This window comes from Lissotriton vulgaris, chromosome 4_1 (genome assembly GCF_964263255.1).
Source record: "Lissotriton vulgaris chromosome 4_1, aLisVul1.2, whole genome shotgun sequence".
NCBI lineage: Eukaryota > Metazoa > Chordata > Amphibia > Caudata > Salamandridae > Lissotriton > Lissotriton vulgaris.
Genome location: NC_141691.1, coordinates 1,063,509,448 through 1,063,524,882, shown reverse-complemented (window position 1 = coordinate 1,063,524,882; position 15,435 = coordinate 1,063,509,448). Strand labels below are relative to the sequence as shown.

Genomic DNA, 15,435 nt, shown 5'->3' with positions numbered 1-15,435 from the left:
ATCCTAATGGCATAACCCCACTGGTATCTGAAGATGATGAGGATGCAGACCAGGAGGTGGTTACTGAACCTAACCTGGGAATAACTGGGCTACCTGAGGATGGAGAGGGCCTAGGAAGGCCTCCCTCTATCCCTCCATGCAGGCCTTATAGTGTGACCAGAAGACACAGATCTCTTTCAGAAGAATCTGGACATTCTGACTCATCAACAGGGTCCTCTGCCTCAGCTCAAAGGAGAAGAACTTCCCCTCAGAGAAGAGAGCATGAAGCTAGAATGAAGTAAGTCAAGCCTAGGATCAAGAGGCAAGAAATTGCCCTTGCCAAGGAGACCCTGACTCTTGAAAGAGAGAGAAAATTGTGTGGGCTAGAGCCTACTGGTGGCAGCATAATCCCTAGTGGTAGGGATAGGTCTCATGACCATAGAAACGTGAACAAGATTGTCCCTCCCTATCTGGTTGGGGATGACATCCACAAATGGATAACTGCTTTGGAGAGGGCCTGCAAAGTACTGCAGGTACCCCAGAGTCAGTAGGCAGCAATCTTGTGGCTCTCCTTTGCAGACAAAGGTAGAGACAAGCTCCTCACTGTAAAAGAAGAGGATGCTGACAATTACACTGTCCTGAAGAGTGCTCTAATAGATGGGTTTGGCCTAACCACTGAGAAGTACAGGTTTTATTTTTGAGAAAATATTTGCAATTTATTCTGTAAAAATATTTGTATTGATATGTTGTGGAAGAAGTGTATATTTATCATTTGTTATATGGAATTACTTTATTTCATGCACTCTGCATTACTCATCAGACAGCAGGCTGACATGGTACAAGTAAATACAAATTAAAATCTCTAGCAACTGACTTTGTCCACAGCAAAGGCACTCAGATGTTAGCGAATGCACTCCTCGGTTAGGATGGGGAGTTGGAGCAACCAACAGTGGGGGATATTAGCAAGGAACCTCGTTAAAATTATCACTGTTTTTATCCCATAAAACGTCGATAATGGGCTTGCTAATATGCGTTATAGAATTCCTATAGAATCCGAAGGTTAGATGTCCTGCACATCTAACCTGGGATTCTATAGGAATTCTATAACGCATATTAGCAAGCCCATTATCGTCGTTTTATCAGCAGTTTCCTGCCAATAAAACAGTGATAATTTTAACGAGGTTCCTTGCTAATATGCCCCAGCATGTTTTAGCACAAAAATAAACATGTCTACCATACTAGACAGAATATTAACTGGTGTTACAGTTAGCATAGAAAAATCAAGAGTACATAGCAGGATTTTAGCAACAGCATAGTTGATGACATTCAAACTGGAAGCGAATGCAAAGGTTGGTGACAAATGTCTACACTTCCTGGATGGTCAGAAAGTGGCTGGAGGAATTTATGAGGTACACTGAGCTGGCAATGGATGTAGAAGATCACATCTTCACATTCCTGGGCAGGCGTAGGTAGCTCTGACTTAGTGAAGTTGCTCATTATGTGTAGAGACAGGCATAACTTAGAGCTAGTCTTCAGTGTCCACTGCCCCAGCCTCATGCACCTCCTCAGTGCTCCTGGCTCCTTTTCCCACACTCACTGACTTCTTTTTCTTTTTCTCCTTCTGTTCCTGATTTCGAGAGGCGAGTGTTTCACTCATTCCAGTGATATAGTTAAACAGAGCATTGCTCCTCCTGGCCAATAGCTTGACATCTTCTGCATTAATGGTGCTTCTCTTTGCATGCCTTGCCAACATTTTGAGATCTTTTGCAAAGGTTTCGCATTGTCTGAAGGTCACTTCTGAAAGGGCTGCAATAGTCTGTTTGCTGTACTGAACTTCTTTCTCTTCCGCCATTTCCTGACACATGGAACCCACAGTGAAGTGAACAGCAGCTTTCAGCCTCCGAGTATATGAAAACTGCTCTTTCTCCTCCATTACGACGTTCAAATCTTCCTCTCTCCAGCTGCTTGAATCACCCGCTCCGAGCGCACAAAGCGGTCTGAGAGGACTTGAGTGCACGATCTGTTTTCCTGAGCAGTACAGGTTGCTGTTCAGAGATACCCAAAAGACACAGACTCAGGACTGGACTGACTTTGTAGATTGAGCTACTAAGGCTCTGGAAGGCTGGTTACTGGGCAGTAAAGTAATTGACTATCCAGAATTGTATAACCTTATAATGAGAGAACAGATTCTTAATAATTGTCAGAACCAGTTATTGCATCAGCACTTGGTTGACTCTGATTTGATCTTTCCCCAAGAATTAGGTAAGAAGGCAGACAAATGGGTCAGAACCAGGGTGAAGCAGAAGGTACAGAACCAAGGTGGTGACCAGAAGAAGCAAGACCAAAAGGGTGGGGAGAAAGCAAAAGACCAGAAGTCTTCTCAAGGTCCCCAAAAAGCTTCTAATGGTGGGGGTCCCCAACAATCCAAACAGAAAGACGGCCAAAAGAAACCATGGTGCAAAAATTGTAAAAGTAATACTTACTAGACCAGTGATTGCAACAAGAAGGAGACAGCTCCAGCCACCATTGCCCCTAGGACAACTGTTCCCCCTAGTTCAGCTCCAAGTGGTGGTTCTCAACAGAAGGGTGTAGTATGGTTAACCATGGGAACTGGGTTGTACTCTGGCCTAGTGAGAGTACCAACCCAAGCTGTTTTGATCTGTGATGGGGACAAAGATATGTCCTTTGCTGTGAGTCCCAATAACTTGGGCAAGTACAGACAAACTCATTTTGTCAATGACAAAGAGGCTCAGGCCTACAGGGACACCGGTGCCAGTGTCACAATTGTTATACCTGACTTTGTGGACCCTGGACAGATCATACTAGGTGAAACTTACCTAGTGACCAATGCTAGCAATGTCACTACCACCCACAGTATGGCAGTTGTAAATTTCTCCTCGGGAGGGGTAACTCGCCTTAAGAAGGTTGCTGTTAGTTCAGACCTCCCTGTAGAATGCTTGATTGGCAATGACCTAGAGACTTCAGCCTGGTCTGAAGTGGAGTTTAGGACTCATGCAGAAATTTTAGGAATCTCAGCACATGTCCTTGCAGTGACTAGGTCACAGGTCAAAAAGTCTAACACTGAACAGGCACTGGATTCTGGAATAATGGACCAGTTGCCCACCAGGAAAAGGAGCAGTAGGGTTAAGGCAGTGCCTACCCCCCTGCCTCAAGATGAGGATCAGCCTTCTGAGGAAGCTGGTTGTGGGCTTGAAGAAGGAACTGTCCTAGAAGAGCTTGAACCTGATCAGGTTGAGTTTCTTGGGACAGGGGGACCTTCAAGGGCAGATCTGAGGCAGGCGCAGTTGGACTGCTCTTCTCTTGAACCCCTCAGACAGCTAGCTGCTGCTGAGGCTGCTGGGATTGCTAGTGGAACCCATAAAGTTTATTGGGATTAAGGGCTCCTGTATTCAGAGGCTAGAGACCCCAAGCCTGGTTCTTCCAGGAGAGTGATCATACCTTTGGCATTCAGGTGTCGTAATTTGACAATGATCAGGTTAGCATTTAGCTCAGCTGCATGACTTTTCTCTTTATCTTGACCACGTTTTCGGAGGCCAATTTGTATTCGATGGCTTCCATTCCCATGAACGTGCTGCCTTGTGGTCAGCATGCCCTTTTGTCCTTTCTCTGTACCAATGACCCTCTAACTTTCCCGGCAACAGGCTATTTTTAGTACTGGTCAAGCTTGCACATGCGCAGTCAAATCCTTTCTACTAGTGGACGGTCATCACTTAGAAATGTGCCCCAAACTGACCAGTAGTATCGAAACTCCTCCCATAAGCTGGCTGTGTTCCAAAAATGTCCTTATATGCACCTAAACTGAGCAAATGTGTTGCACCCATTCTTTTTATTACTGTAGAACTGTATAAAAGAGGCCTCGCACCGATGTTCAGTGTGATACTTCTTGCATTGCCAAAGGGTGCTGTAGGAATGTACCACCACCCCATGGGGTCCTAATAAACTTGTCTTTTGCATTTTCCAGTTTTCGTGTCAATTTCTGCATTATGGTGTTATAGAGGTTTTGCAGAATATGTAGGTCTGAAGAACCCAATACCACAAATTGGCGACCACGAAGGGACTCATTGGCGACTCGGATGCCCGAAGGAGAGGTCGTGACGAAGGATTGGAAACTCGCCATTGACGCGTACGCTGCCACTGAGTGACCCGAGTCTTGGCACCCACGGTGTTTTCTTCCTTTCCTTCTGTTCTGACCTTCCAGGTGGCGCCGGTCCTCGACTGAGATCCTGATCGGTTGGGTTGTCGTACAGAGCCTGTTTAGCTGGTTCGATTAAAGAACTTGGCAGCTGGAACCTGGATACTTGAGAATTTGGTCAGCTTGTGATTGGTAAGATAGTCTACGGACACTTACTGTGGCTTTTTGATTTGTTTGAGTTAGCTAACATTTGGTTCTATGATTTGAGTTATATGTGCAGTGCACCTCACATAGGCAGGCAGTGTGGAGATATTTCTCCGATTTTGTATTTGTTTGAACGGCACACACTGTGTAAAGTATATTAAGTGCCATTTTATGTAATATCGCGTTTTCGTGATATTTTTGACATGCCTGTTTTAAGCACACTTCGAGGAATGTGCTGTCTTGGAAAAGGTACCAGTTATCGATTAAATGAATCTCAGCCGGATCCCCCAGAGGGGACACCTAATCGCGAAATGTACGTTAAATTTGGCCTTCCCCCTATTATGTATAGTACGTTGTGGCATAAATATACCAAAACTGACCGTGAATTGCAATGGCCACTACATGGGTCGTTTGATTTACGAAAGGTTCAATATGTGGAGCAATGTTTGTTTCAGCGCAGGTCTAGACAGGATATGTTTGATTGTGTGCGTATGTGGGAGAAAGCGGTGCGTGAACGAATGAAGCCTGAACAAGCCTTGGCAGACAAGGAGCAGCGAAAGGCTGCCCGTGATAAAGCTTTACAGCTGGAGGAGAAAGAGTTGCAGGAAAAGAAAGAGAGGGAGGCACGAGAACGTAATTTGCAAATTAATGGTCAATTTCCTATTCGACGTCCTCTTTACCCTGTCCTTACTAATGAACCCGATGATTTTTCTTTGCTAGACCATTGCCCGCCTCCGTATGTTTCACCTACGGCTCCGTATGAGGGATCAGATGAAGATGATGAAGGGCATAGTCGTACCAGGCTAAGTGTTGATCGGGCTGCGGAATTGAGGGGGTTTGCTCGAAAACTTAATCTTAAAACTATAGCTATTTTGGAAATTGATGATCAGATGCGTAAGTGGTCTGAGAAAGAACGGTTGTATTTCTTGAGTCATTTTGGGGACGAAGTTGTAGAACTGTTTAGAAAATATTCATCTGACTTGGAACCAAAAGATGTATCAGTTGGTCGTGAGAATTTGCGTAAAGGTATTTTTGTTCTTAAAGATGCGGATACATTTTTCCAACGGTTGGGCCATCTGCGGGATGAGGCGTTACAATTACGGGCGGCGAAAAAGGCATCAGACTCGGCTGCGTCTGGATCGACGGAGAATTCCAAAGAGTGTCCCATCTTTGGAGCAGATAAGAGTTCTACAGTTCATATTATGCCTATGCGAGAAGCTGCACCTTTATATGTCCCTCCTAAAGGGCAAGGTACAGAGGATGATAAAACGTCTGTGAATGCAAAGGGTTATTTTATATATAATTGGGTTTACACACCATGGAATAGAACAGATGTTATGGCACTTAAGACTGCTTTGCCTGACCCTCGTAAAAACCCGGCAGCTTTCTATGAAGGAGTGGAAGGGGCTATTTCTTCATGCGTTATGACCTTAGTTGATATTGATCTTTTCTTCGGATTGATATTACCTCCTGATATGTGGAGAGCGATTCGTAAATTTGATGATCGAGCGATTTTGGGCGCAGATTGGAAAGAAATAGCCCAAGCTGATTTAGATAGGAAGCCCGCGTGTAAGCCGTGTCAATTAATTTTAGATCTCCCAGGGGCTATTTTGAATAAATTGAAAACGCTTGTTCCCCGTAAGAAGGTTGATTGGACTATGTTAGCTTCTTGCAAACAGAAACAGGATGAATCGGTTTCTGACTTCCTTTCGCGTTTTGAGGAAGCATTCCATGACTACAGTGGGCAATTATTAACAGAGGATACGGGCAGGCATTTGTTTGTTGACAAGTATGTGGCTAATCTCCTACCAGAGATTGCGAAACGTTTAAAGGCTAGTGAAAGTTCTTGGAACACAGCGACCCCTGCTTCTTTATTGACTATGGCTCAGTATTATGAAAGACAGGAATTGGAAGCTAAGGAAAGTAGTGATAAGAAAGCGAAGGAGTTAAAGACGAAGGTGATGTTGGCTCAGGTTCATGTGACCCAGACGAGAGGGAATGACAGGGGTAGGCGTGGATCGTATGGTACGTTTTCTGTTCGTACCGACATTTCCGAGGACCAGTGTGCATACTGTAAACAGTTTGGACATTGGGCTTCAGACTATCCGGTGCTTCGAGAACAGCGTAAGCGTGGTCCAAGAAGTGGAAGGACGCGGAATAGTCATACAGGATCGAGGGGCGGGGCGAATGATTGTGGCAGGTTTGAAGCGAGGGGTCGTGGTCAGGCTGATTATAATACTTTTGATCGACAATATCAGTATCAGATAGCTGAGGGTGAGTTTACAGAGTCCCAGGATTATGTACATGCATAGGATTGCGTAGGATGGGGTGTGGAATCGGTTGAAGTACCAGTAGATCAAAGGGGTCCATATGTATCAGCGCATGTTTTGGGTTCTACTGATCAGTGTCTGGTCGATACAGGAGCTACTCGTCCAAACACTTGGTTCCAAGGGCTCCCCTGTCTGGCGAAATAATTACATCAATAGGGTTCGATGGAACACCCTCTCTTAGCCCATTGTCACAACCCATTGCATTTCATATTGATAAATTTGCTGCCCCATGCCCGTTTTTGTTGTCACCAAACACTCCAGATAATATCATGAGCATAGATATGCTTAAATATTTTCGAGCAACTATAAGGGGTGTGGGTCATTTTGAACGAGAATTATCCAGATGTAATGAGAGTGTGCCTCATGCAAGAGACTGAGGCGTTAGCCTCTCTTCCAAAAACGTTATGGGCTACTTCAGATACAGATGTGGGACAGATGATTATCCCCCCTATATGTATAACTGTTAAGGAGGAGGTGTCTTTGCCTCGTGTACCGCAGTATAAAATTTCCAGGGAAGGTGAAATTGCTCTGATGCATATTGTACATGACTTAATTATTGCAGGCGTGGTAGAAGAAGTCCCCTATAATGTTTGTAACAGCCCTATTCTTCCAATTTAAAGAAAGATACAGACACCAAAATCTATCATTTCATTATTGATTTGAGAGAAATTAATAAGATAGTAGTACCTCAATACCCAGTGGTGTCTGATATTACCACCTTACTTACTTTGATTCCGCCCACGGTCACCACCTTCACTGTTATTGACTTAAAAAACGCTTTCTTTTCAATTCCCATCCATCCTGATAGCCGATATTTGTTTGGCTTCACATTAAATAATAAATCATATAGATTTTGTCGAGTTCCTCAAGGTTATACAGAAAGCCCTAGCATTTATAGCCAGGCTTTAAAGAGACAGCTTGATTCTTTCGATTTACAGTCTGGAGTGGCTCTCATTCAAAATGTTGATGACATTTTACTTGCAGCAGACACACAGGAACAATGTGACGAGAGTAGTCTTGCTCTGCTTTCTTTTCTTGCTCAGAATAATCACAAGGTTTCTAGGAAAAAGCTCCAATATTGTAGACCAAAGGTGACCTACCTCGGTCATCTTTTGTCTAAGGAGGGACGTGCATTGACATCTGATCGAATCCAAGCAATATTAGATACACCAGTCCCTTGCACTCAGAGAGATGTTCGTGCTTTTATAGGGTTAACGTCTTTTTGTAGGCAGTGGATAATGATGTTTTCACACATCATAAAACCTTTGTTAGCATTGTTGTCCAAAACTACACCGAACCCCCTTGAATGGACAGATGAATGTCAGAATGCTTTTGAACAATTGAGACAAGCCCTTTGTTCTGCACCAGTGCTAGGTACACCAGATTATACAAAGATTTTTACATTATATGTACACGAGAAGGATGGGTGTGCATTGTCAGTCCTAGTGCAGACACACGGGGATAAACAGAGACCTTGCGCGTACTTTTCAGCAGTACTTGACCCCTTAGCACGGGGATTACCTGGGTGTTTTCGAGCAGTTGCAGCAACAGCAGTGGCTATACGACAGAGTGAGGGAATAGTTTTGTCACACAAATTGTTGGTGTTAGTTCCCCACGCGGTAGACGCTCTGTTAAAGCAAACAAAAACCCAGTACCTAACGAGTGCACGTTTAACAGGATATGAGCTAACATTGTTGGTGCCAGATATTATACTGAAGAGATGTGCCACTTTGAACCCTGCTACTTTATTGCCGTATCCAGTTGCTGAGGGCCAGGAGGAAGAACACCATGATTGTGTTTTCCTGACTGAAGAACAAACAAAGGGTCGTATTGACTTACAGGATACGCCACTTCCAGATGTAGATGGGGAACTGTGGGTTGATGGATCGTGTTTAAGGCTGCCAGATGGTACAACTTCTGCAGCATATGCGATCACAACACTTAAGACAGTGGTAGAAGCAGCACGAATACCACAGAAATCGGCCCAAGCAGCTGAATTGATAGCGTTAACGAAAGCATGTGAATTGAGTGCTGGTTTATGTGTGAATATCTACACTGATAGCCGGTACGCCTTTGGAGTAGTGCACGACTTCGGCCTACTCTGGAGGGAGTGAGGATTTTTGACTTCACATGGAGTACACATTATGCATGGAGAATTAGTATGTGACCTCCTGAATGCGCTATTGCACCCAAAGAAAGTAGCAATAATCAAATGCAGTGCACATAAGAAAGTGACAGACAAAGTAGGCCAAGGAAACGCCTTTGCAGATCGCATAGCGAGAGAAACTGCTATGTTACCAAATGTCTCGCCAATATATGTGGTGAAATCGCAGGCTGAGAGATGGCATGATGCTAGAGAGGAGATCTTAGACATTCAGAAATCAGCGTCCGAAGCAGAACTCGCAACCTGGGCAAAGGAGGGAGTGTTGGATGATGAGGGTTGTTGGAGGAGCAAGGCTATGGAGAGATGGAAATTGCCTGCAGCTTACTTACAAGCAATGGTTCAAATGACACATGGATTGGCACATGTTGGAGCTCTTGCAATTACTAAATTGCTTACACGAGTTTGGGAGCATCCTGAGATTGCCAATACGGCCAAAAGAGTAGTGCAGACCTGTCTGATATGCTTGCAGTACAATCCTGCAAAAGGGACTTTTACTCCGAAAGGAGGGTTTGTTCCACCTACTGCACCATTCGAAGTACTGCAAATGGATTACATCCAGCTTGAGCGTTGCAATAACCTTAAGTATATCTTAGTGGTGGTGTGTTCTTTCAGTAAATGGATTGAGGCCTTCCCCACGAAGGATAATACAGCGCTGACAACGGCTAAGGTTTTGCTCAAAGAGTACTTCCCACGCTATGGTGTTTGTAAATTTTTGTGGAATGATAACAGTCCTCATTTTGTCGGGAAAGTAGTGGAGTACGTCCTGAAGGGATTGGGGATTCAGCAAAAGTTTCATGCGGTATTCCATCCGCAGTCAGCAGGTTTGGTAGAAAGGTATAATGCTACTCTGAAGTTGAAGCTAGCAAAGATCGTGGCATCCACGTCTTTGAAATGGCCGGATGCTCTGCCTCTGGCATTGCTATCTATTAGATCAGTACCCCATTCCCGAACTGGCCTTACACCTATGAACATATGGGGAGTTCCTAAGCCTCGTTTGCTACGTGATGTGCCTTGTATAATGATGAACGATTATTTGGCACGATTAACAAATGATTTACTTTCTATTCATCAACAGGTTCGAGAAGCGCTCCCCGACAAATCCATTGGAGAGGCTCACAATCTTCGTCCTGGGGACCATGTGATGATCCGTATATTTGAGAGAACCAGCAGCTTGGAGCCGAGATGGCGTGGCCCTGAGCAGGTGTTGCTGGCGACTCGAACGGCTGTGCGAGTCACGAACAAGAAGCGGTGGGTGCATTCTACTCATTGTCGTTGTGTCTCTCATGATCTGGTGAATCCCACTGAGCTGTTTAATTATCGAGACATCTTGGATGCAGAGAGGAGCCCAGCTACCACATCTACTGAATCGGAGGGAGCCTTCCCGGACCACACTGTTTCTGGTGAAGAAAGATACAATCTACGGCCAAGAAAAGCAGTTGTTTTGTGCGAGACTGGTTGAGTTACCGCTCTGAGGTTTGTGAAAACGGAAGCCGGGAATATCAAGGGGGGGGATCAGTTCTGCCAAGTGTAGCGATACCCGTCTAGAATCTCGGAGAAGAAACCAACGGCTACCTCGGAGCTCAGCACTCATATTTTTATTTTTTAGTTGATTTTGCTTTGAGACATTTGTACTTTGAACTATGACACCTACTATGATAAGAAATAAGAGAATTGTGGGTGCGGTGCTTTTTGTTACGACCATAGTGGTGATAGCAGTAATAGCTTGGGTCGTAGAACGATTGGTTCCGGCAAGAAAATACTTATTGCCTACTACCCCAATTCCATCGGAACATTTTCATTTCACTTTACCCTATCATGAAGAAAGACATAGACAGACTTATCTAAATAACAGTTTCATTCAAATTCTACATCACACCCATAATATGACGAACACTTCGAACTGTTGGGTATGTGGAATGTTGCCTGGACATCATAAGAAAGGAGGCACTCCGCTTATTCCTCTTCCGTTCTCTCACAATGGTTCTTGTAATGCTTGGTACACTCTTCTGTTTACTTTGAGATGGCCAACTAAAGGTGGACTGCTTTTCCGGCTAAATAAAGTTTGTTATAATGACAGAGATGGATACCCGCAAGCAGAAGGAACTAAATTCGAATGGGAAGAATATCGACCAGATAATGTATCCACGCCTCGAGTTTACAGCTACCAACGAAATATAAATATGTCTAGTTTACATGTGATTACCGTTATTGATACCAAAGCTGATTTATGTGTCCGAAATAAAGGTACTATCCCAGTAGGAAGAAGTGAATGTAATACTACTCTCACCTTTGACACTCCAAATGGTATTGCTTTTGTGGCCTCGCGAAACACTTACTTCATTTGTGGAAATAAAGGTTATCACCGACTTCCCATTGGATGGTTAGGAACATGTTACATATCTTTTGTATTACCCTCTGTGTTTATTGCCCCACCCATGTATCATAATGACTTTGTGTTATACAATGATTTTATATTAAATAGAGTGAAGAGAACATTAGCAATTGATGAGATCGATCAAACAGACACCTCCCTACAGCAGTATATTGATTTTAATTTAGGCCTCTTTTCATTTGTTGGTGCTGCTCTAAATAGCAAAAAATAAGGCGGTTGACACGTGTTGTGGAAGCTGTTGCTAATGAAACAGTTTTTGCTCTAGGGAACTTGACTGAGGAACTTCAAATTACCAGAATTGTAGTGCTCCAGAACCGTATGGTTCTAGATGTCGTGCTAGCTGATCGTGGAGGGTGCATGCCGCATTATTGGAAGTAGTTGCTGTGTGTACGTCCCTGATAACTCACCTTTTGTATATGATGCTATTTCTAAATTTCATAAAATAGCTGCTGAAATACATCCTGATAATGGCACATGGACGTTTTCAAATTGGTTCTGGACTTTGCTCAGTACTTGGGGTTGGAAGCTGTTAACAATTTTATGTATAATAATTGGGACACTCTTCTTCCTTTGCCTATGTATTCAATGTGGCCCAATGTTATGTTCTATGTGTATTACTGCTTGTATTCCATCCAAACGAGCCATTGCTAAGAATGAGCAAATGATTAATCGAGAGATAACGAATATTATGTTAATTAATACTGATGATGAATATCCTGATTACTTCCGTTATGAGGTAGCTTCAGCTAAATGCTAAAAGGGTCGTCTGTCGTAATTTGACAATGATCGGGTTAGCATTTAGCTCATCTACACGACTTTTCTCTTTATCTTGACCACGTTTTCGGAGGCCATTTTGTATTCGATGGCTTCCATTCCCATGAACGTGCTGCCACGTGGTCAGCATGCCCTTTTGTCCTTTCTCTGTACCAATGACCATCTAACTTGCCCGGCAACAGGCTATTTTTAGTACTGGTCAAGCTTGCACATGCGCAGTCAAATCCTTTCTACTAGTGGACGGTCATCAATTAGGAATGTGCCCCAAACTGACCAGTAGTATCGAAACTCCTCCCATAAGCTGGCTGTGTTCCAAAAATGTCCTTATATAGACCTAAACTGAGCAAATGTGTTACACCCATTCTTTTTATTACTGTAGAACTGTATAAAAGAGGCCTCGCCCCGATGTTCGGTGTGATACTTCTTGCATTGCCGAAGGGTGCTGTAGGAATGTACCACCACCCCATGGGGTCCTAATAAACTTGTCTTTTGCATTTTCCAGTTTTCGTGCCAATTTCTACATTATGGTGTTATAGAGGTTTTGCAGAGTATGTAGGTCTGAAGAACCCAATACCACACAGGGGCTTCCTTTTGACACTAGCCATGATATTCCCTTAGCAGGACATCTTGGCCAGTACAAGACTTGGGGCAGGCTTGTTCCTCATTTTCACTGGCCCCACATGCCAGAGGACACAAAGGAGTTTTGTCGCTCCTGTGTGACCTGCCAAGTCAGTGGCAAAGCAGGTGGCACTACAAAGGCCTCCCTTATACCACTACCTGTGGTGGGGGTTCCCTTTGAAAGAGTGGGGATTGACATTTTTGGACCAATGGATCCTCAGACAGCATCTGTGCACAGGTTTATCCTGGTGCTAGTGGAACATGCCACCAGGTACCCAGAAGCTATCCCCCTTAGGACCACTCAGCACCTGTTGTGGCAAGAACCATCTTGGGAGTTTTCTCAAGAGTGGGTTTCCCTAAGGAGGTTGTATCAGACAGAGGTGCAAACTTTATGTCTAGTTACTTGACTGCAATGTGGAAGGAGTGTGGAGTGAAATATAAGTTCACAACACCCTATCACCCATAATGCAATGGTCTAGTTGAAAGGTTCAACAAGACCTTAAAGGGCATGATTAATGGTCTCCCTGAAAAGCTCAGGGGGAGATGGGATATCCTACTGCCCTGCCTTTTATTTGCCTACAAACTTTTGTTTGAGCATCCTGTAAGAGGACCACTTTGTCTGGTGAAGGAAGGATGGGAGTTACCTCTCAAACTTCCCAAACAAGACATTGTGGACTATGCACTTGGTCTCTACTCCAGGATGGCTGAGTACATGAAAAAGGCATCCAAAAACCTTGAGGCTAGCCAGGAATTGCAAAAGGCCTGGCATGACCAAAAGGCTGTGCTGACTGTTGACCAGCCAGGACAGAAAGTGTGGGTGTTGGAGCCTGTGGCCCCAGCAGCTCGCCAAGACAAGTGGAGTGGACCCCACACTATTGTTGAACAGAAGGGAGAAGTCACCTATTTGGTGGATCTTGGAACTCCCAGGAGCCCCCTTAGGGTGCTTCATGTCAACAGACTGAAGGCATATGTGGACAGGGCATACATGGGCTTTCTCATGGCTACTGATGAAGGACAGACGGAAGAGAGTGACCCTCTCCCAGACCTGCTCTCTCAGAACCCTGATGATGGATCAGTAGATGGTGTAGCCTTGGCAGGCAGCCTCACTGATCAGCAGCAAACTGACTGTAGACAAGTTCTGCAGCAGTTCAGACATATGTTTTCCCTGACTCCAAGTCAGACTACCTGATGCACTCATGAAGTGGACACGGGACAGTCTGCCTGTTAAAAATAAGATTTACAGGCAACCTGATCATGTCAGGGACTGTATCAGGACAGAAGTCCAGAAAATGTTGGAATTGGGAGTTATTGAACCCTCAGAGAGCCCTTGGGCCAGTCCAGTAGTCCTTGTGCCAAAACCTCACACCCAGGGTGGTTAAAGAGAGATGAGGTTTTGTGTGGATTACAGAGGTCTGAATGCTGTCACTAGGACAGATGCCCATCCAATACCCAGAGCAGATGAGCTCATAGATAAGTTGGCATCTGCCAAATTTCTGAGCACATTTGACCTGACCGCTGGCTACCGGCAGATCAGACTACCTGATTGTCAGGTTTCTGTCGTGCCTCGCTATGGACAAAGGTACGGACGGTGATTGAACTACAATTCCCAGACTGCTAAGCGGTATAGGAGGCGGGGTATATATAGGATGCACTTCCTTCATCCGGTGTCGGATATTTTGGATTGTGACCGCCATCGTTCTTGACGTCTCTACGTTTGGCAAATGTAGCGAGTCTTTACAGTATTGTTGTTCTCCTTTGGTCCTCCGTTGGCAAGCCTTCTCACAGGCTATTGCGGAGGACATAATTACGTGTTCTTTGGTCCCGCTGTGCTGTCATACCGCGTGTCTCCGTTGGCGAGCCTTATTGCATCGGCTCTTGCGGAGGACACGATTTCAGAACCTCAGATCAGGGTTCATTCTGATTCCGATTTCCTCCGTTGGCGAGCCTTCTTTCAATGGCTATTGCGGAGGAAATACCTTTTTGTTTGTGTTCCGTATACTCCCCCCCTGTCATCCTCCGTTGGCGAGCCTTCTTGCATCGGCTATTGCGGAGGATTACTGTCATAGGTCCCAGGCTGGGACGAAGAAATACTATTCCTTAAGGTTACCGAACAACTATCCAGGTAACCCCTTCTTCCCTTACTTTTGGGTGACGTAACCCTTATTTATGTTCAGGGAGAGACTGTGTCCTTTCTTTTTCGGCATAGAGCACTGACTCCTCATCTTCATTACCCACGGGTAGAGAGAATAGGGTATGTATTTCCCTTTCTTTATAATTATAGTTTTGCTAGAAATCAGGTCCTGGGGGTTGTTACAATAGTGAGGTTTATGTTTGCAGGGGAAGACAGACGCCTGCTGAACTTACATGTTCTCAGTAGAAGAGAAGTATCTCCTGAGTTATCGCTAGCTGCTTTCGAGTTACAGGTAGAAAACTGTTATATACTGTCAGTATATAGTGTTAGGAGTGCATTCAGTAGAACTGGTACCAATCATTGTGTTCTCTGTCTTCACAGCTCTCCCTCCCCACAGTCCCCTTCCTTTCCTTCCTGTTTTGCCCTCACCTGATCCTTCCTTAGCCCACGGCTATAACAGCAATCGGGGCTTGGATAGATCTGGAGGTGGCCTATCTAACCACACGCTGATCCTGAGGACGGAGAGGATAACACTGATGATGCAAAGCCAAAGACAGCATTTTCAACCCCTAGTGGGCATTATCAATTTGTGGTAACGCCCTTTGGTCTGAAAAATGCACCTGTCACATTTCAAAGGTTGGTGAACAAAGTCCTCTCAGGTCTGGATGACTACTGTGCAACTTATCTAGA

At 44.6% G+C, this 15,435-nt stretch overlaps 1 pseudogene; it reads right to left on the bottom strand.

Moving 5' to 3' along the window:
• Positions 1 to 1,504: 1,504 nt before the first annotated feature.
• On the bottom strand, positions 1,505 to 1,927 carry LOC147722872 (centromere protein S pseudogene; annotated as a pseudogene).
• Positions 1,928 to 15,435: the final 13,508 nt, after the last annotated feature.